At 39.6% G+C, this 24257-nt stretch overlaps 1 protein-coding gene across 3 annotated transcripts in view; it reads right to left on the reverse strand.

Moving 5' to 3' along the window:
• The window catches only part of FGF14 (fibroblast growth factor 14), a 637037-nt gene that overhangs the window by 593197 nt on the left and 19583 nt on the right, over nucleotides 1-24257 (reverse strand). The gene's annotated exons all lie outside the window — the stretch shown is intronic.

The raw sequence follows: 24257 nt of genomic DNA on the forward strand, positions 1-24257 counted from the left end.
AATCAAAGAGGAAATCAAAAAATACCTAGAAACAAATGACAATGAAAACACAATGACCCAAAACCTATGGGATGCAGCAAAAGCAGTTCTAAGAGGGAGTTTATAGCTATACAATCCTACCTTAAGAAACAAGAAACACCTCAAATAAACAATCTAACCTTACACCTAAAGCAATTAGAGAAAGAAGAACAAAAAAAAACCCAAAGTTAGCAGAAGGAAAGAAATCATAAAGATCAGATCAGAAATAAATGAAAAAGAAATGAAGGAAACGATAGCAAAGATCAATAAAACTAAAAGCTGGTTCTTTGAGAAGATAAACAAAATTGATAAACCATTAGCCAGACTCATCAAGAAAAAAAGGGAGAAGACTCAAATCAATAGAATTAGAAATGAAAAAGGAGAAGTAACAACTGACACTACAGAAATACAAAGGATCATGAGAGATTACTACAAGCAACTCTATGCCAATAAAATGGACAACCTGGAAGAAATGGACAAATTCTTAGAAATGCACAACCTGCCAAGACTGAACCAGGAAGAAATAGAAAATATGAACAGACCAATCACAAGCACTGAAATTGAAATTGTGATTAAAAATCTTCCAACAAACAAAAGCCCAGGACCAGATGGCTTCACAGGCGAATTCTATCAAACATTTACAGAAGAGCTAACACCTATCCTTCTCAAACTCTTCCAAAATATAGCAGAGGGAGGAACACTCCCCAACTCATTCTACGAGGCCACCATCACCCTGATACCAAAACCAGACAAGGATGTCACAAAGAAAGAAAACTACAGGCCAATTATCACTGATGAACATAGATGCAAAAATCCTCAACAAAATACTAGCAAACAGAATCCAACAAACAAACGGATCATACACCATGATCAAGTGGGGTTTATTCCAGGAATGCAAGGATTCTTCAATATACGAAAATCAATCAACGTGATACACCATATTAACAAATTGAAGGAGAAAAACCATATGATCATCTCAATAGATGCAGAGAAAGCTTTCGACAAAATTCAACACCCATTTATGATAAAAACCCTACAGAAAGTAGGCATAGAGGGAACTTTCCTCAACATAATAAAGGCCATATATGACAAACCCACAGCCAACATCATCCTCAATGGTGAAAAACTGAAAGCATTTCCACTAAGATCAGGAAAAAGAAAAGGTTGCCCACTCTCACCACTCTTATTCAACATAGTTTTGGAAGTTTTAGCCACAGCAATCAGAGAAGAAAAGGAAATAAAAGGAATCCAAATCGGAAAAGAAGAAGGAAAGCTGTCACTGTTTGCAGATGACATGATACTATACATAGAGAATCCTAAAGATGCTACCAGAAAACTACTAGAGCTAATCAATGAATTTGGTAAAGTAGCAGGATACAAAATTAGTGTACAGAAATCTCTGGCATTCCTATACACTAACGATGAAAAATCTGAAAGTGAAATGAAGAAAACACTCCCATTTGCCATTGCAACAAAAGAATAAAATATCTAGGAATAAACCTACCTAAGGAGACAAAAGACCTGTATGCGGAAAACTATAAGACACTGATGAAAGAAATCAAAGATGATACAAATAGATGGAGAGATATACCATGCTCTTGGATTGGAAGAATCAACATTGTGAAAATGACTCTACTACCCAAAGCAATCTACAGATTTAATGCAATCCTTATCAAACTACCACAGGCATTTTTCACAGAACTAGAACAAAAAATTTCACAATTTGTATGGAAACACAAAAGACCCCGAATAGCCAAAGCAATCTTGAGAACGAAAAACGGAGCTGGAGGACAAGCTCCCTGACTTCAGACTATACCAAAAAGCTACAGTAATCAAGACAGTATGGCACTGGCACAGAAACAGAAATATAGATCAATGGAACAGGATAGAAAGCCCAGAGATAAACCCATGCATATATGGTCACCTTATCTTTGATAAAGGAGGCAAGAATATACAGTGGAGAAAAGACAGCCTCTTCAATAAGTGGTGCTGGGAAAACTGGACAGCTACATGTAAAAGAACAAAATTAGAACACTCTCTAACACCATACACAAAAATAAACTCCAAATGGATTAAAGACCTAAATGTAAGGCCAGACACCATCAAACTCTTAGAGGAAAACATAGGCAGTACACTCTATGACATAAATCACAGCAAGATCTTTTTGACCCACCTCCTAAAGAAATGGAAATAAAAACAAAAATAAACAAATGGGACCTAATGAAACTTCAAAGCTTTTGCACAGCAAAGGAAACCATAAACAAGACCAAAAGACAACCCTCAGAATGGGAGAAAGTATCTGCAAAAGAAGCAACTGACAAAGGGTTAATCTCCAAAACATACAAGCAACTCATGCAGTTCAATATCAAAAAAACAAATAACCCAATCCAAAAATGGGCAGAAGACCTAAACAGACATTTCTCCAAAGAAGATACACAGATTGCCAACAAACACATGAAAGAATGCTCAACATCACTAATCATTAGAGAAATGCAAATCAAAACTACAATGAGTTTTACTCAGTTTTACTACACCTCACACCAGTCAGAATGTCCATCATCAAAAAATCTACAAACAATAAATGCTGGAGAGGGTGTGGAGAAAAGGGAACCCTCTTGCACTGTTGGTGGGAATGTAAATTGATACAGTCACTATGGAGAACAGAATGGAGGTTCCCTAAAAAACTAAAAATAGAACTATCGTACGACCCAGGAGGAGCATTAGCTTAAACATGATAGAATTTTTTTTATTTCTCAAATAACAGTCCAAGTGTAAGTGTTCAGGGCTGATACAGCAATATCATAGCATCAGGAACTCAGGCTCCATCCGGCTTCTTTGTCTCTTGAATTCACGTCCTCTTCTGCACTCCCAAGGCCACTGTCTTAGTTCAAGACTCCATCTTCTCTTGTTTGGACTATTGTCATGGCCTTCTTTCTGGTGTCACTGCTTCTGGCAGCTTCCTCACTACTTCTAGAAGATTCTAAATTCACTACCACCAGAGTCAAGGCCCTTCAAATTATGGCCTGGGTTTACCATTCCATCTCCATTTCCAGCCACTCTATCGCCATTTTCCAAACACTTCACAAACTTTTGTGCCTTCATGATTTTTGCTGGACTGGAACTTCCCTTCTCACTTCTGTTCTTTCCTTTTTCTGCCTCATCATTCTTCAAGGCCCACCATGAATGTTATCTCATTTGCTGAGTGTTAGCTCCTCTGTGAGCTCTTCTGACTTCTGTTCACCAAACTGAATTCAATAAATATTTAATGAGAATAAAGAAAGGTAAGGACTAAATATACTGAGATAAATAAGAGTGCTTCTGCCCAAAGTGGTTAAATCATTAGCAGATGAAATGGGAACTTTACTCATTATAATAAAACACTATCAACAGGATAACTGCAATATGAACAGAGTGATATGGGGGCACTTAACCTTGCCTGCAGACAAAAGCAACGGTTCTACCTCTATGTACAATCCTACTTTAACTTAGTATTGTATGTTCAATAAATATGCTTGTATCTCTCTTCCTTGCCAAATTATGAGTTTGTGGAGAAGAGAAACCATGCAACTTTTGGGGCCCAGGGCAAGCCACCCCAAAATATGCCTCAATGACATATTGATTATTTTGAATTAAAGTTACTTAAGAAACAGCCAATGCAAGAGGGACACTTTTGACCCTCCTGTCTCCCTGAAAGCAGGAAATAAATCTCCCATGTGAAAGGTACCCTCCCTTATCTCTAGACATAGGGAGTTTGGGGCCTGAGAAGCCTGTATTATCAAACCTTGTTACTTCTTTACTAATTTACTACCCAAACTTTGCTTAAACTCCTTATTAATTAAGCACCCAAACCTCAATTTCTTTGTCTTGTCAATTCCTCTCAAATTGTTTATTTGTCTAAAAAATATAAAAGTTGCCTGCATTAGCCACTCCTTAGGTCCCATTTCTAAAAGACTCCAGGCTAACCAGTTAAATTTGTTTCTTTTTCCCCTGCTAACCTGTCCTGTCAGTTTGAGCCACAAGAATTCAAGAGGGGTAAATGGGGCAATTTCCCCCTCCCCAATGCTACCCACACCACTATTTCATTCACTGCCAAAACAAATAGGGAGGATTTCATTTTGACATTTATTTGTGAGGTCCGTACAAATATAGGAAAAAGAATTCAAAATAACTACATTGCCGCATAAAAATTTTAAAACCTGATTAAAATAATACTGAGTTATCTTTAGCCATATTATGAAGAATAAAAAAATTACATGTCAATTAAATCCAAGTGTTTACGTTCCATAGGAAAAAAACTAATTGAAAATAATGAGCCTGTTAAGAAAACTAAACCATTAAAGCATACGCTTTTTATTCTACTACAGATTGAGTTAACTTTATTATCACATGAAATACAATAAAAATTGGTTATTTTAAGATATACGCACGTGAAAGAAAAACATTGAAATAGCAGAGATACTGAGATGTAATTCTGCACCAAGCTCTTCTAATCATATATAAAAATTAATGTACTCCAAAGCTCAAATTAAATAGTTGATCCGACTTCACATTTAGATCAGTTGATTGTGACCTTCGGTTACTGTGGTTGCTAATTTATTTATAGAGGAAACACACTCTTATTAATCTATTTGGGAAAAAAGCCCACTCATTCAGGATGGCACTAATTTCCTCATTTTGCAAGTAAAAGAAAGTGAATCTGGGAGAGGTTTAGCAGTTTTCTGCATTTCACATGGCAGATCAGCTGGGAAATCAGAGATAGGACTCCAGCCTATTCAATGAGATAATAAATATTCAAAGAGCTTTGTAAACTGTAAAGAGCTATAAAAATGTATGTTCTGTTACAAGCTGGATTAGAACACTACGTGTTCAAAGACGCTTAAACTAAATTCTGTTACAAAAGACTCCTTTTCCCATGGTGTGCGACTGCCAGTAAGATGAATGTTTACTGTTATTCCAAAAGGGAAAAGAAAAGGCATCTCCTCAAACTGAAGAAAATATGTAATATTTTATTTTTTTAAATATGATGCCACTATCAACCGTTGATGACGGCTGCCGGGAGTTCTCTGTCTTGTTGCCATTTTGAAGGGTTTGAATGACTTCCTCTCTATCCACCCCCACAAATTTATAGCCGAGATTCTTTACCCTCATATTTACCATTAAACGGGGAAATATTTGAATTTTTCATAGGATCTTTTCTTGAAGAAAGGTCTTAACCGTGATTTAACCGCATTTGAGTATCTTAGCCCCAAAACACACTTTCAACTTTCTTGTCTCTACCCGAGAGAGACGCAGAGACAAACAATTTTAGATCATTTGGATACCCCGGTTCATGGCAGTGGATCTGAAGGAAACTGTTATTGTTACCTTTTCATTAGAGAGAAGATGCTGTGTTACAGGATTTTTCTCTAAGCTTTTTAAATTAGTTGCCAACAGCACAAACGTGCACATCCATATTAATGTGATAGCACTGATTTCCTTGGTAAACATTCGAAGGCTCAAGAGTGGTTGTGCTGTAAATCGTTTCAGGGGGCCATGCTTGAGGTTACGAGCCATCAGGGATGCTTTACCCTGATGCTACTTTCATGTCAATTTGTTCTTATGGTTTCAAAGTTTTTATAACAGGCCAAAACTTCATGGTGGACTCAATTCAACATTAGGAAGTTGCTAGCATGTTCACAGTAACTCCTACCAAAGTATTCTTCTGTAGGCTACATTGGTTCACGCAGTTTCAGATTCCAGCCTCACCACTTTAGTCCTTCACTGTTTCATGCTTAAGAATGTTTCCTGTTTACTACTGCTGAGGGGAAAAAAAAGAATTGTGGCAACCAAAGAACTTCTCAATAGACATTTTTATATAGTGCCATGTAAGCCTAACGATATTTCACTTACAGAGTATAAACAGATCTATTGGAGGTTAGACTATAAAATGGCAGAGAAAGGCCCTTGATAACAAAATCTAAGCTTGTTTTCAACAAAAGGCACCCACCTCCCTCACTAGAACCATCCACAGCAGCAAGCTGACGGGGGTCAGGAACCACAGTCTCCCCAAACTTCCCCGTTCAGTTCCTCTACGGGTGGTCTTCAGCCCGCAGCAGAGTGCTAAATCTACTGTCTGTAGGAGGAACCCCAGAAGGCACCGGAAACCCCATGTATATACAGGTGAGTCGCAAGTCCTTTGCCTAGTCACAAAATCTATGAGACCTAAGCTCTTAAGTCCGACCTGTTTTCCTAACTGGGATCCAGAGCCAGCTCAGTCCCAAGTAAAAGTTTTCCTTTAAAAATTCACTGAATTCAACAGTCTTGGTCTTTTCTCTTCATTCCACACTCAGGATTCTTCTCACCACGAGGTGCCTCTATTCTGGGAATGCACTTTTCCATGATCGAGTCATTAGGCAGGACTGCCCCTCCTACTTCATCATCCTTTTAGTCACGTTGGGTCAGACAGTAACCAAGGAGAAACAAAGTTCTTAAGTTCTGTTGAGTCATGACCAATTTGAAAATCTCAAAGTCTGAGCCCTCCAACCAAGAAAATTCAAACATACACTCAAGTATACATGACATTTTAGCACTTTATGGATCCCCAGAGAACCACGCATGGACCCTGGACTGAGGAATCTCTGGAAATAGAGAGATCTAAGTAGATCTGAAGACAGAACCCCCAGATTCAACTTCTGGTGTTGTTTCTTATTCACTGTAAGACTTTAAGCAAGTCAATTAAAATTCTTTGAGCCACTGCTTTCTCATTCACAAAATGATGATAATTCCTGCCATAGCTACCTCTCTGGGTTCTATCAATAAAAACTGCTATGTATGTCAAAATTTTGTACTTATATATCCCTATGTAGGTTAAAGTATGTCTTTTAATTAGAAACCTTGGAGTTATCTTTGAGTCTTTGTTTTTGTTTGTTTCCTAACATCTATTAGATGTTCCTTCAATGCATCTCTCATCAGCTCACTCACCTTGTTCAGGTCCTTATGCCTGAACCCCAATCTCTGCTTCCCAGCTGTTATACATGTGTTGATACATATGAATAAATAAACATAAATATACATATATAATGTCTATATCTATGGTTGTGTATGTAAACATATAAAATTTCATATGTGAATGTAATGTATATTCATTTATCTCTCTGCCTTTGCTATGCTGCTGTGAGATAATCATGTTTCCAAAAAGAATGCCATGTTTGATCTAAATGATGTTCTCTCTAATCACTTCTGCACTGGCACAAAGTAAGCCAAGATAGAAAATTTAGAGAGAAAGGGAGAATTTGCTGATGGGCGGGGGGTGCGTGGAGAGAAATGGGCATGAATAGCCAATGAGAGGCTTTCGTTAAGAAAATTTCTTCTCATCCAATAGAACAAAGATTTTGAAACAGATATTAGGAAGATGTTAAACAGAACAGTATAGCATCCTGTTGCCTTACGGGGCTTCAGAGACTCTGGCAAGAGGTGACTCATAACCTTCTCTCTCCTGGTACCCTGGGAAGCGCTGGGACCCCCAGCTTAAAGACCATTTCTGAAAGACTGTACAACACTCAAGAGTAAAACGTGAGTGATTAAAAGACATAAAGGTACATGATATCAGTACCTGTCATACTGGTGTTCCAGATCATACTATTCCTGAAAATAATTATATTTCTAAATATCACATGCTCCTTGATTAATAATCTAAGTATCAACAGTACAGAATCACATGAAAATGACGAGGCATGGCATCCAGGATGTAATTCAGTCTGTGATCCACATGTGGATTTGGTGAACATTTTGGTTCATCAGTGGTGCCAGTAATAATAAGCCTCACACGTGGCTGTCTGCCCTCCACTGCAAGACTCTGTTTTTTATAAATCCTATCCTCCTCCTGCCCAGGCAACACAGCACCGACCAAAACACTGCAAACACTCCTTCTGCCAAGAAGCCAGCAGTTACTTCTATAACATGTCTTCCTCCCTGTTCATAAAAGCGTCCTGGCTTGTTCTTTCTCCAAACTTCACAAAGTGATTTAAAATATAAAATAATCTCAAACAGATAATATCTTAAAGCAGAAAAACACACATTTGCTGGAAAACAGATTTTGCAAAAATTCTCTTCTCAACTAGCACAGTACATCATTTGTTAGTACAGATCTTTACAACGAATTTGCTTAGAACTACTAGATTGAATAAGACTTATTCAGCTACAATTTCCTTACATACTATTGTGTGACAACCATGTGAAATGAACCACTTTGTAATTCAGCTACTTTTAAAACTCATGGTCATGAGCAGGAAGAATCCAGAGTTGAGGGAAAAACACAATGAAAGGAAGTAACCAAAAGGGTCTGTATTGTTACCTATTGCTATGTAACAAATCACCCCAAAACTTATCAACTTGAAACAGCAGTAAGCATTTACCATCTCACGCAGTTTCTGTGGGTCAGGAATTACCTGGGAGCATCTTAGGGGAGTGGTTCTAGCTTGGGGTCTCTCACGGTGTTGCCATCCAGGTGCTGGCCTGGGCTCAGTCACCGGAAGGCTGCCTAGCTGATGCATCCACTCTCAGACGGGCCACTCTCACGGTTGGCCAGTTGGTTCTGGGTGTCGGCAGGAAGCCTCAGTCCCTGGCCACGTGGGAGCTCCACAGAGCTGCATTAGCTGCCCTCACATCGTAGTGGCTGGCTTTCCCCAGAGCAAGTGATCCAAGAGAGAGCCAGCAGGAGGCCACTGTCTTTTACGATCTAGTCTCAGGCCATACTGCGTCATTTCTGCAGTAGTGTACTCATTACACAGGTCAGCCCTATTCACCGAGGGAGGAAACCACACGAGGGCATGAACGCAGGAGGCAAGGCTCACCAGGGCCATCTTGGAGGTTGGCTACCACAGACCCACACATAACTTTCAACCACCAAAATATTCAGTGGGGGGTGAGGTGAGCGTAGAGGGCATGGAAGGGTTCCCTGGATCCAGAGAGACCTAGTTTCAAGAACTAAGTCTACCAATTACTACGCGTGTAATTGGGGAACAGGCTCTGATTTCTCTGAACGTCGGTCTTCCGCCACTGTCTTCAATGGCAGATGCAGTGATGGTCACCATTCCCCACCTGCTTCCTTACGCTTCCCATCCTCTTACAGGGTGCTGAGACCATGTGACCAGCTCTGGCCAATGGGCGATGAGGGAAAGTAATGTGTGAAACCCCCATGCATGTGTTTTCTGTTGCTTTTTCCCTGCCACAGCCACGAGGCGGCCCCTCGACCTGGGCAGTGCAACTGCAGGGTGACGGTGCTTCCCCTGGCCTCAACTGCCAAGTAGCTGCAAGGAGGAGTCGCCCCGGAAAGTCACCTGGCACCATAGTCAATTTGGTATGAGCAAAAAACAAACCTGTACACTGGGGCTTCCCTGGTGGCGCAGTGGTTGAGAGTCCGCCTGCCGATGCAGGGGATGCGGGTTCGTGGCCCGGTCCGGGAAGAACCCACATGCCGCGGAGCGGCTGGGCCCGTGAGCCATGGCTGCTGAGCCTGCGCGTCCGGAGCCTGTGCTCCACAACGGGAGAGGCCACAACAGTGAGAAGCCCGCGTACCGCAAAAAAAAAAAAAAAAAAAAGAAATAAACCTTTACATTATTAGGCCACTGATACTTGGGGTCTGTTTGATACCACAGTATAATCTAGCCGAATCTAATTCACATACCTAAAAGAATGAAATTGATTTTGAGGGTTAAATGAGAGAACACATGTTCAGCTGTTAACACACCATCTAACACATGGCAGGTGTTTTAAACCAGCTCCTCCACTCTGAGCCTGTTTCCTCATTAGCAAAAAAACCCGCACACGCGCGCAAGCGCGCGCGCGTGTGTGTATGTGTGTGTGTGTGTGTGTGTGTGTGTGTGTGTGTGTGTGTACACCTCATAGAATAGCTTTCAAAATTAAAAGAAATAAAATACATGAAAATTTTACCACATACAAATAAGGTAATAAACATAGTTTTTCCCCTTTTGGCCTCTGAATTCTGATCAGAGGTGATTCAGAAGATATTTTTCCTCTCGTCGGAACTCCTCTTCCTCTGCATTCAAAGCTTCAGAGTCCCTGGGAAGCTAACATACTGAGTTTACTTGATAGTTCCAGCAAAAATATCCTGTTCTACTTAAGACATAAAATGCATGACAGAAATGATAATAGTTTAAAAAGATTTACCAGTCCTGACAATAATGCAATGACTCCATTTCAGAATTACTCTACATTAGCCATTGTTTCCTTACATGTAAAGAAAATGCTGTTCACTTGCTTTTTAATGCGGATATTAAAGGCCCACAAATGCCACCTTTCAGGGCTTTTGTCCCCACAAAAGAACTATGTAAGAAGTGACTTGACCTGTCTCATCTCTAAACTCAATAACAGAAAAAGCTAAAGTATAATTGGATCCTCCAGACCTAAATGAATAGGAGGAAGAGCCAATAAGGAGAATTCTTTTCTTTAAGAGAATCCAGCCATTTGTGTGACAACAGTCATCGCACCATTTCACAGGACTTGTTCCACAGAGATTTCATCAAGGATGTACTGTGAGCTCTCAATCAACAGACTAGTCAACTCATCTGTCTCCTCACTGACAAACTAACCACATGTGTCTCTGCAACCTAAGCCATGGGACCACTGGCCCATCTGTCACACAGCCTGACCCTGGAGCCCTGGTGTCAGTGGAACGTGGCTTTTCAGCCACATGGAGGCTCTGGACACCTCGGTGTTCTCCTGTCACTGTCCTTCACAGAGAGGCCCCGGGGGGTGGCCACCAGGGCACCGCAGCACAGAGAAAGGAGCACAGCATGTACCCTGCTGCACGCCCTCCCCTCCGCAGAAGCTGGAACAGAAACTGCCCAGATGCATTCTGCTTTTTCACGCTGTCGTCAGAGACGCAGGGACGTGAGAGATGCACTGTTGAGAATGCAGGTGCAGTGTCTCAAACTAACCGCCATCTGACAGGCCAGCTCTGCTCTTCTGTGTGCTCCCTGTGCTGCGGAACCAATGTGTGAGTATGCTGAGTCATGGTGACACAGTACCTTGCCGCAGACGTTATCACACAGGATGTCACAAGGTCACACTGTCTCCCTACTCTGTGGCCAGGTGGCTCTTTACCTGTTCGAGGTTAAGCTTTGCCACCTTAGAGTCTGGGTGTCTGAGAACCTTGCTCAACACCTCCTCAACTGGTGTGTTTCCCTTAATGCATCCATGTGAACCTACACTTACAATCAAATAGCATTAGATGTCAGCAAAGTAAAAAAAATTACCCAGAAAAATAAAGAATTCACATGTAATAATATTTAAATAGTACATTATTGTTCTGTATATAAAGTAATACACTTCTTGGAACACGGAAGCCTTTCTATTAGCATCACTGCTTGCTGCTTCTTGGTCTCAGGATTTATGTCTTAAGCTTTGAGGCACAAAACTACAACTATAAATTCAAAGTTCCTGATTTGGTCTGTCGCAGACTTCCCTAGCAGAATTCTTTAACTGTAAAATGAGCAATTCTACAGACACATCAAAACTTAAAAGGATTAGAGACAATTACATTTAAAGTAAATGGTAAAAATTACAAGACAAAGACATTATTAAATACAAAGAGCAATTTTAATGAGATCGTTATGTTATCAGATACTGGATTATTTTATTTAACGAAAGCGGGTGAAGAATGAATTTTCCACTATGCATCCAGGGTTATTCCTGTAATACCCAATAGATTTATCAAAATAATAAGAAAGTACAGATATACAAATATGCCCCATCTTATACATTTTGTGTTTCTTGTTCAAATGTAACAAGAATTTTTTGAGCATTGTTTGATGTGTTGTGGGTACCAAACAGAAGTGTTAGGAGAGGGGCCCTGCCTCTAATGACCATAAGGCCTTGCGGAGATCACACACACACACACACACACACACGCACACGCGCGCGCGCGCATGTGCGCGCGCGACTTAACCCTATCTTTTATACTCAAAACTTCTGCCCCTATACCAAAAACACAAAAACAAAACCAGCCAGAAAAACTGTTCAAATCCTAGTAATTCTTAGTAATGTTTCCCGCCCAAGATCTTTCAGCTCCTGCTACAACTACTCTATTCCCATGTGATCACGTTATCACCCATCAACTATTGCGACGACAACCGGCCACCTGTCTTTCTATATTTCAGGTATATTCCTGAGACACAAACAGTTCGGTCTCACTGACTTAAAACTTTGGGTAATTCCCCGCTGACCAGACAATAAAATCAAAACTTATAACCGGATATAAAACACTCTTCATGGGCTCACCTTGCCTGTCCTTAAACCTAATCGCCAGCTCCACGGCGTCTACTGCTTCCAGAGCGCCCCCTCCCTGCATCTTCTTACAGCCAGCCAGTTCTGCCAGCTTCTTTCATAGGCTGGGGTACTGGAGTGATTTTCCATTCTCTCTCTCTCTCTCCCTAAAATGGCCTTAAGTCTCTTCTCCAGCAAACTTATTCATCCTTGAAAACCCAGTTTCAACGCAAACTATTTGGTGAAGCTCCACCAAGCTACTTTTCGTGGATCTAGAAGCAATTTGTTCATTGTTATAACACTTGTCACACTGCATCATAATATCAATGTTACCCCTCTCCTTCCAGAGCTATACTGTGAGCGCCACGTGGGCAGCCATTCTGTCTTATTTTTGTATCCCCAGCACCAAACACAATTCTTGGCACATTTCAGAAGATGCTTAGTAATGTTAAAAAGAATGAATGAATGAATGAATATCAAAGTAAGTGCTTTAAAAGTTTACAGAAGGGACAATTCAATATGTTCTGGAGTGAACAGGAAATGCTACATTAAAATATATGTAAATAAAATGTTTGTACATAACATGCTTTAAATGCACTTGAGTAAGGAATTATTCAGAGGCATGAATAATCATACTTTAACCCTTTGTAACTTCAGACTTTATTAAAATAGGATACACTTATACTATCACACATGCTCTTTTTTTTTTTGGCCTCACCTCGCAGCATGCGGAACTTCCCCAAACAGGGGTTGAACCCGTGCCCCCTGAAATGGAACTGTGGAGTCTTAACCACTGGACCACCAGGGAAGCCCGTATCACACATGTTCTTTAATATGCTGTAAGTATCAAGTTGGAAGAAACTTAGGTTCAGAATTAATTTAAATTCTTGGGATTAGAGAAACAGACATTCTTCTATCTGCATCATCATTGTTTAATTTTACCTATTAGTCTCAACCTGTAACAATTATAATATTTCAACAAATGAAGCCATCTTAATGCTATAATCTAGATTTTCACTTATATAAGCAGTATTTCCCTCCACTTCATTTGGAAATACTACCATTTTACTCCAGGATAAAACCTGCCTATCATCTAATCCAAAATATTCTTACATAGCATATAGGTAGGACTGCTCAATTTAGGGAAAAAAATAAAAATAAGAAACCTACAGGATGCCCAGTTACATTTGAATTTCAGATAAATAATGATTTTTTTTTCTTAGTTTAAATCTGTCCCAATTTGAGGCATACTTAAGATATTTATTTACTTATTTATTTATCTGAAATTCACATTTAAATAGGTGTCCTTTATTTTATTTGACAACTCTACACATAGCAGACAAGAAGACTAGCAATAAATTGATGCTAGGAGGGCCTCAGATGACCAAAGAGTGCCATCTTAAAGACTAGCTTTCCTGGTAACCCAGAGGAAACTTAAGGACCTCAACCATCTCCTAGGCTACATGTATGGCCTTAAAGAGACCCATCCTCACCCATGTGCTATGAGCATTAGGGCTCTCAACAGGAAAGTCAGTTTGGTGAAGGCAAAATCCAAGACTATGTCTGAGGGTAGCTTTTTCTTTTTTTTATAAAGGAGAGAAAAGATGATGTTCTTTACAGAACTAACCTCAGAATTTTGTCCTGCTACTGTCTTGAAAGATCTTATTTTACAACTATTGTAATCTGCCCAGTAATCCTGATGATATACAAAAGGCCAACAGGTATATGAAAAGGTGCTCAACCTCACTAACCATCAAAATGCAAATCAAAATCACAATGAAATACCACCTCACACCTGTTAGGATGGCAATTATAAAAAAACAAAAGATAACGAATGTTGGTGAGAATATGCAGAAAAGGGAACCCAACCCCAGTAACACAGTTGGTGGGGATGTAAATTGATATGACCATTATGGAAAACAGTATGGAGGTTCCTCAACGAATTAAAAATAGAACTACCGTATGATCCAACAATCCTACTTCTGGGTATTTATCCAAAGGAATTAAAATCAATATTTCGAAGAAATATCTGTACTCCCATGTTTACTGAAGCATTATTCACAATAGCCAAGATATGGAAACAATCTAAATGTCCAACAATGGATGAATTGATAAAGAAAATATATACAATGGAATATCATTCAGCCTTTAAACAGCAGGAAATGCTGCCATTTGTGACAACATGCATGGACCTGGAAGACATTAGGCTAAATGAAATAAGCCAGACAAAGAAAGATAAATACTGTATGGTCATACTTATATGTGGAATATTAAAAAGTCAAAACCATAGAAGCAGAGAATAGAATGGTGATGGCCAGGGACTGAGGAGAGGTGGAAATGTCAAAGTGCACAAAGTTCCAGTTATGCAATATAAATAAGCTCTGGAGACCTACTATACAGCATACGCCTATAGCTAGCAATACTCTATTATATACTTAAAATTTTCTAAAATTTATGTTAGGTGTTCCTACCAATAACAATAATGATAATAATAATAGGGATGAGAGGAAGCTTTGGGAAGTAATGGATATGTCTGGGGCCTTGATGGTGGTGATAACACCATTAAATACGTATACATTAAACATGTACAGTTGTATACAACTGTGTACAAACTCATCAGTTGTATACATTAAATATGTACGGTTCTTTTACATATCAGTCATTCCTCAATAAGTGGTATAAAAAAATTTAAGTTAATGAGCACTTCCTATAACCCAGGGGCTATTATGAGATTTTATATGCATTATTAATACTAATCCTCACAACGTCCCTACCAGCTATGTGTCATTATCTCTATTTTACAAATAAACTGAGATTAAATAATAATTTTTGCCCTAGGCCGAACAGTGAGGAGAGATGGGGATGAGACTCAAATCCAGGTTTGTCTGGCTCACAACTAGTTGAGTATTTAATAATGATGCTGTATACTGACTTTTAGTACCTAGATCCTTCTAGAGGATTAAAGGAAATGCAAAAGCACTCAAATGAGTTGATATACAGGTAAGTGGTCTCAGGATAGATAAGTTCCTAAGCAAGAATGCAGGTGTGTATGTATCTATGTGTGGTCACATACAGCTTTCTCTAAAAATTCTCTAAAATCAAAGAGCTTTACAAAACCAAACCCTCGCCATTCCCCTTTCAGTATATTTGAAGTTTCCTAGATGGCATATTACTCTCCTAAGAAGCTAGTACATTTCCAAAAGGGTCTACCTAACGGCTATGGGCAGGTAAATACAAAAATAATCTGTCCATTTCTTCTCTGTTTCCCCAGGTACAAGAAATTGAAATGATCATGATACTCCAAGACAGAGCAGAATGTTCATCTGAGTCACACCAAGTAACTTGATTACTGCTAAAGTAAAATTTGAAAATGATTGAAGTGATTTTTATGATCAGCCTTTTGGAAGTCATTCAAAAGTGCTGCAGTACTACTTCAAAGAAGATAATTCAAATGTCACTCCCTCTTCAGTGTTATCAATAGTTGAGTATTAAATTGGGAAGCTTGATCTATGTTATGTAATTTAACTAGCATATAATTTAAACACTCATAATTAAGTCACTATTTGAATAAATGGAATAAACATAAGAATAAGTTTGGTAGTGAGGTGCTCATCTCCAGAGGAGTTCAATCAGACTGGGAAAACATTTGGTAGAGATTTTATAGAACAATGGCTCTGAACCTTGACTGCTGCACGCTGGAATCACCTAAGGCAGCGGTCCTCAACCTTTTTGGCACCGGGGACCAGTTTTGGGGAAGACAATTTTCCCATGGACTGGGGCGGGGTGGGGGGGACGGGAGGAGACAGCTCAGGCGGTGATGCGAGCGATGGGGAGCGGCAGATGGAGCTTGGATCTCTCGTCCCGCTTGCCCACCACTCACCTCCTGCTGTGCGGCCCGGTTCCCTGGGGCCTGGGGACCCCTGACCTAAGGGGTTTTTAGAAAGACTGATGCCCAGGTCCCATCCATGGAGATGCTTATAAAACTGGACTGAGGCGAAACTTGAACACTGGGTTTTTGAAGCTCCTCAAGTCGTTCAAATAGGTGGTCAAGGTTGACCCCCCTGCTACAGAAGGAACTCAAGCACTGGATGGAAGGTTGAGACAGGTGACATATCAGGACCCTTCCAACCCTGACAATCTAAGTCTGACTGCAGCATGACCCATGCTACAACATAGTACGAGATTAGACCTGAAGTTTCTTTGGATGTGCAAATTCGGAATAAACTGCTTCAGTAATATTGTTTCCTGGGTGTAGTTTCCAAACACAAAGAGGGTGCTACAATTATTTACACCTCCTCCTTACAGTATCCTATCTTCTCTAGATTACACATTGAAGAGATATTAAAAATGAATAATTCAATCAAGTCAATTATTAAGTATCTTCTGAGGATCTACTATCCGCACGACACTCCTCTAGGTACTGAACATTAGATAATGAGTTACTGATCTCACTGGAGTCTCAGATCTTACTGTAATTTACAATTTAATAGACACAAATGGCTGTAATACAAAAATAAGGTAAGTATGTTTGAAGTTTAAGTGCACGATAGTTCATTTAAGAGATTATGTCCAGTTGTGAAGGAGGGGTAATGCAGGCAGAAGTATTTTCTTATCAGTGCAAAATCCATACCTTATGTATTTTACTGAAGGAGAATAAATATCAAAGTAAAATTTTAAAGATGTAGGTCAGACTTTAGGTATATCAACAAGTAGGTGTGTCAGACTCTTTCACCTCCCTAAACATTTACTGAAAGGGATTTTGTTATGCAAAACCTTCTAGAGGTTTTTTAAATGAAGGGCTACAGTGAAATCTTCTAAAGTAACACAGACCTATTGGTAGTTTATGCAGTTTAAATTCCCAATAACTTGAAACAATTGCATAAAAATAGCCAGCTAGCTAGTGAAACATGCTGATCCCACAGTATAAAGAACACTTGAGATATGAGAGAATGTCAATTAACAGACATTTGCTGAATTCTATTGCAGAAAACTAAACTTCCACACACGAGAGTTTAGACAGGCAGAACAATGTACCAGAGCTGTAGTTAAAGGAAGACTTGGACTAAATAAATATATCATAACTACTGGCCAGTCATTTCAGCTGACCATACCCAGCAGAACTGGAAATGCAGAGAATGCTAGGAAAGGTCACTCACTCTGATAAAAAATAATACCTCTGCTACCACAGTCACACCGCCCAAATGAAATCCACATCCACATGTGGTTTTGGTTAATCTTCACCGCTAGACCCAGGATCAATCTAGGGGCAGATGCTCCGGCAGGAGCCAGGAGGAAACTGTGTTCCGTATCCCTAATTCCAGCACAGGGTACCAATCACAGCTGTGATCAAATCAGAGCCGGCAGACAGTGCAATACAGATAATAAAATGTTTTAGCTAAAGGGATAAGACTTTGGAGTATACTAATGACTGGAAAGTCAGCTCTTTGACACGAATTATAATTCTTTAATGATAATGATGTAGAAGACTAAGCAACGTTTTATCAATTTTAAAAAATCAAGTTAAATCTATCAAATAAAATCTACCTTCTAAATGAAGAAAATTGAAGACCCGACCTTCAGATAAGACTGTTTATATGGGAAGCTACATTTGGAAGTATAAACTGTAGTTTCTATTTTAAGACTGTGTCCTCCAAATTCCAGTAATGAAAAATATTCACCTGAATTCCTTTCCATACAAGATAACCACTTCTTAGTTTAAGAAAACCCAACCTCAACTCAGCAGATAAAGTATCAATAAAAGCCCTCTGGGCTTCCCTGGTGGCGCAGTGGTTGAGAGTCCGCCTGCCAATGCAGGGGACACAGGTTCGTGCCCCGGTCCGGGAAGATCCCACATGCCGCGGATTAGCTGGGCCCGTGAGCCATAGCCGCTGAGCCTGCGCGTCCGGAGCCTGTGCTCCACAACGGGAGAGGCCACAGCAGTGAGAGGCCCGCATACCGCAAAAAAATAAAATAAAATAAAAGTCCTCTGCCTTCTTTTTTCAATCTTGCTCCTTAAAAATATCAACAACAGATTAAAAACTATACACATAAAACAAAAAAATTGTAACCAAAGGAACAGTGTGCCCTAATGAATCTTCTTTCTTTATTGAGTTCAAACCCTACGGAAAAGAAAAAAACTATTAATTCAGAAGCTGTAGTATCTAGAGTCCATTTTTCACATTGATTTGCAAATTCTAAGCAATAAGTCAGCTGGTTCTGCTGTCAATAGGAATGCCTGGCTGGCTTCTTATTTTATGCAGCAGTGGAGTCTGTAAGCACCCTGTTCCAGGTTGTCTTCTCCTTTCCCTCTCTCTCTCCTCTGTCCTAAGTTTTCAGTTACCGGCCACACACTGATGATGCCAGCATGTATGTATGTGGCCCAGGCCTCTCTTCTGAGGAGTAGCTACAACTGCCTACAGTCTACAGTGCTCTTAAAGATGTATTTTCCTCCTGCACAGCCTCTTCTGGAAAGAACTCCCATTACTATATAATTCTAAATAAATAAAGTAAGTAAATACTAAAGGAAGCACAAAGTAACTTTTAGTGAAACTTCACTGCTCCTGGTATCATATTAAATATTCAATGGGAAACCAGTTAAATAATTAGTAGTTGATGGACATTTTGAATCAGGTCATTTTCACTTGCTAGGTTCTCTAAACTATATTTTCCCAGCACGTTGAAATTTTGTGTTGTCCAGTGGTATTCCTAAGAAAAAGAGAAGTCTGTTTTTTGTTGTCACTCCCAAGTAATAAGTAGCCATCACAAGCCCAGTGGCTCCAGGTCTTAGAAACAGACCCCGTCACCTGAGTCCTGAAGTGGGAAGTGTGCTCATGGGGTCCAACCTCTCTCCCAACCAAGATGGGATTCTCATTTACAACCAGAGCATTTCCTACAAGGCCCCTGAAAGAGGCAATTCAAGCTAGACTTTAAATATTAGGTTATTTTTACTCCTAAAGAAAATAAATGAATGACAGAGCCTAAAGTATTCAGGTAGGAACAAAGAAAGGGGCTACAATTTTCACAGATAATACAAAATTGGCAGGATAAGCTATTTATAGTTTTCAGGGTATAAGCAGCATGTCCAGTAGCAAAAGTAAGACTTAAATACACAATGGTGGGGGGATGGGTAGTGAAATGAAATGAAAGCTCAGGAGCAAAAGAAAGAGCTCAAAACTACAAATGAGATTCTTAAATCCAAAGAAGTTAAAAAAAAAAGTTGGGCAGTGACTCTTAGCAGAACAATGATAGGAAAGGTTGCTTTAACATATGTTTCATTAATTTATAACTAAGGTAAAAAGCCTCAGAGAATGGGAACAACCCATAAAATTTAACTCAAAATTTTTGAGGTAATTATTGTTAGGTATAAGCAATTAAGGAAGATAATAAAAAAATAAACTATACATATTAGAAAAGCATATAAAATATTTTAAAATACTCATTTTGGTATATACAGATGACTAAGACTCAACTCTGTAAGATACACAGGAAAGGCAGATACTGAAATATTCTATCACAGATATTTGACAATGTTCTTTAGCTCAAGAAAAATATATGAACTCCAAAACTGTCTGTTTGCAGCCAGTCCCACTCTGGGCAAAACACAAAATGTTCCAGGCTCCTTGAGGCCCTGAATGCTTGTGAGTAAAGACCTGGTTAGGCCCATAGTGTACAAAAGGAGGCTCAGCGAGAACACAGATCCTACTGGGCCTCTGAATCTGTCTTCGTTCAACCTTTACTTGGACACTTTTTAAGAATTCATTTACGTATCCTATAGTATTAACTATAGGCAAAACTTTAAAATATTATATTAATTAACAAAAAATAATAATTTTAGCATAGGTCACCCACTGGAAAATGTAGGAAAGAAACTAAAATTGTTTCTGAAAAGGAAATGGGGTGGAAGGAACTGATAAATAAATCAATGTCCATGTGGTAGGTATTTTGTTAGGTGCTTTATTTATATATTCTCCTTTAGTCACTACAAACACACAAGGGAAGAATTCTCCCTCTACTACCAAAATCAAAATAAGCCAACAAACAAAAACAACTCTGAGGTACAGAGAAATTACAGCTACACTTCCAATCTTTATCTAACTCCAAAGTTCGCACACACACTGCTGTCCTTGTCAGTAAAAAAAATACATAACAGCAACCAAAATTAGTTTCAAGATATACACCTATCTAACAGTAGTTGTCAAAGAAAGACAGTAAGAACACAGAGGCACTGAGTGGTCTTTAGACAGGGGTCACAGAACTAGCCATCTCAATCAATAGGGCTGGGGACACCTTGGCCAGCACAAGCCAAAAGAAGATAAAATCATCTGACTTGGACTTGTACCAGAAGGTCCTTCTATAATATGGAGGAGGATATAAAAATCTGAGGTTTTTCTATGCTTCCTATTAAAGGGAAATACCCAGGCAAATCAAAATCCAGATTTTTAAATGTTTCATTTTTTAACACTATAATAATATCATCAAAAACCTCTATTAAAGTGGTTATTTGTACTCAGAGCTCTACTCCCCAGTTTAGATTGGAGATATCTAAATTAAGAACATTGGGCTTCCCTGGTGGCGCAGTGGTTGAGAATCCGCCTGCTAATGCAGGAGACACGGGTTTGAGTCCTGGTCTGGGAAGATCCCACATGCCACGGAGCAACTAGGCCCGTGAGCCACAACTACTGAGCCTGCGCGTCTGGAGCCTGTGGTCTGCAACAAGAGAGGCCACGACAGTAAGAGGCCTGCGCATGGCGATGAAGAATGGCCCCCGCTCTCCGCAACTGGAGAAAGCCCTCACACAGAAACAAAGACCCAACACAGCCAAAAATAAATAAATTTAAAAAAAAAAAATTAAGAACATTAAGAAAAATATTATTTTCAAGTAAATCAAACTTATTCTGAACGCACTCACTCAGCAAACCCATGAGGCATCTGGAAGTATGTTTCACACCACAGAATAAGGAAATAGCAAAGAGATATGCCTATGTTTGATTCATCTGTATATCACATGTACACCTACATAATGTGGAGATATATACACACATATGCATATGCACACACACACACATGCACAGAGAAATCAATGGGCAAAAATTTACTATATGTTTCTGGATGTTAAATGTGCATATAGATTAAGGCAAAAGAACGCCAGCATGCTAACATGCTGTTAACAATTCCACCTGTTCTTAAAATTTGGGGGTCTAAATAAACAAGTTAGGAAGGTGAAGTAAAAACCAGCTCATAACTGCACTCTTCCCTGGCAATGTAATTAAAAATAAAACATTTTTTGATATCAGAAAACAAGAAATTTAGCTTTGAAGGAAAAATTTATTATATCCCTTAAGATAATAAAACCGAGATCTTCCAAAGTTTTCAAGCCAGGCCTTTTAGAGCCTTAGCCATGTCTCCTGAGCTGCATCTCCCCTTTGGGTATCTCACTAATGACGGCTACAAGAGAGGGAATATTGACACTGCTCTGAGTTTAATACTCTGGTTCAAGTAAAGGTGAACGGCCCTTCTCTTAATTCTCTAGTGCACAGTCAAGGCAGGGCTGCAATACTTAAATGTAAGGTAATTAAATATTTGGATATCACACAAAGGAAATCAACACAGAATATCATGGAACTGGATAATCTAGCATACAGTTTACCTGTTTTCAGCTTGGAGTTCAGTACATGGATGCCTCCCTACTCAGCATCCAACCTGCCAAAAATGCCTAATGACATCTAGCAACCTAATATCCAAACCCAAGAGAAGTATTACGGAGAGCATGAAGTTTCTTTTTCCTATACAGTTAACTCCCACTTTCAGGGTTCAAGTTCATGTCTGACTGAACCTTTCCACGTATGATCGGCCCTGAGAACGCCCACCTGCTGTAGGAAAGCCTCTGCACATTTACAGTGACAGGACTTTACTGGAGAATAGGGTGATTTTTTTTTTTTTAACAAAGCACAGTAAGATATAACAGGAGGGGCTGTTCTCTTACAACTTTAGATGACATTCATATCAAGGAATGTTTAGGTTTTGCATGAGATATTTAAGAGGTGAACCAGAGTAAATTTAAATATCAATAAAAGTAAAATGTATACACAGTGAATTCTGAGCTTCATGGCATTAACATTACAGCTAAGCAAACAAATTATATGCAAATATAGTATCATATTGTCAGTATATTAATGAAATGCCCATGCTTTCAACATAGATAAACATAGGTAAGAAGAGTCAGAGCAATATTTTAATCAGAGATAAATATATAAAAATTGCTCATTCCCTATATCTATAAATAGTGTTTTATTTTCACAATGGTATTAATTTCCTTAAAGTGCTTATAAGTTTTATGAGGGCATTAATTTTTTTAAGCACTTATAGGCTAAACTACAGTAAAAGTAGGCATTATTCATTAAATAAGTATACCCAGGGACTTCCCTGGTGGCACAGTGGTTAAGAATCCACCTGCCAATGCAGGGAACACGGGTTCAAGCCCTGGTTCGGGAAGATACCACATGCCACAGGGCAACTAAGCCCGAGCACCAAAAGTACTGAGCTGGCGCTCTAGAGCCCGCAAGCCACAACTACTGAGCCCACTCACCACAACTACTGAAGCCCGCGCACCTCGAGCCTGTGTTCTGCAACAAGAGAAGCCACTGCAAAGAGAAGTCCGCGCACCGCAACAAAGAGTAGCCCCTGCTTGCTGCAACTAGAGAAAGCCCACGTGCAGCAACGAAGACCCAATGCAGCCAAAAATTAAAAATAAATAAATTTACAAAAAAAAAAAAAGATAAGTATGCCCATTGAGAGCCAAGTAAACAAATTTAAAAGTACAATAAATGCACAAAGACCCCAAGGGTATTGCTAGTCGGTTTTGTGGGAAAATAAACCAATTTCCAGTCATAACCTATTTTACAGTTGTTGCTACCTTCACTGTATTTTTCAACTTAAAAATGTACCCATAGAGTCTGTCATAAAGGGTGAAGTAAGTCAGAAAGAGAAAAACAAATACCGTATGCTAACACATATATATGGAATCTAAAAAAAAAAAAAATGGTTCTGAGAAATCTAGGGGCAGGACAGGAATAAAGATACAGACGTAGAGAATGGACTTGAGGACATGGGGAGGGGGAAGGGTAAGCTGGGACGAAGTGAGAGAGTGGCATGGACATATATACACTACCAAATGTAAAATAGATAGCTAGTGGTAAGCAGCCACATAGCACAGGGAGATCAGCTCCCTGTTACCACCTAGAGGGGTGGGACAGGGAGGGTGGGAGGGAGACACAGGAGGGAGGAGATATGGGGATATATGTATACCTATAGCTGATTCACTTTGTTATAAAGCGGAAACTGGGCTTCCCTGGTGGTGTAGTGGTTGAGAGTCCGCCTGCCGGTGCAGGGGACATGGGTTCGCGCCCTGGTCCGGGAAGATCCCACATGCCGCGGAGCAGCTGGACCCATGAGCCATGGCCGCTGGGCCTGTGCGTCCAGAGCCTGTGCTCTGCAATGGGAGAGGCCACAACAGTGAGAGGCCTGCATACCACAAAAAAAAATTTTTTTAATAAATAAATAAATAAAATAAAGCGGAAACTAACCTACCATTGTAAAGCAATTATACTCCAATAAAGATGTTTAAAAAAAAAATGTACCCCATTTACCATGAAATGCTATCTAAGGACCGCTATGGACTCTTCATTCTATTTGGAATACTCCAGCCCAAATCCGTCCCTCATTTGGTCCAACAATCAAAATCTCCTGACCTAACTGGCAGTGGCAAAGGGAAAACGAAATGGGAGAGAAAAGGGGAAGGAGGGTGGATGAGTTTATTCCGTCCATCTCTATCAATATTCCTTCCTTAGCTCCAGGACCGACCATCCCCAGCAACTCTTCCACCTTTATCTAACCTTCCAAATCCCCTCTACTCCCCCTAGAAAGATTAAGATACCATATATTTGGAGGTAACAAAACTAACTTCTAAGTTACCTAAA

Source organism: Globicephala melas, chromosome 18, assembly GCF_963455315.2.
Source record: "Globicephala melas chromosome 18, mGloMel1.2, whole genome shotgun sequence".
Taxonomy (NCBI): domain Eukaryota; kingdom Metazoa; phylum Chordata; class Mammalia; order Artiodactyla; family Delphinidae; genus Globicephala; species Globicephala melas.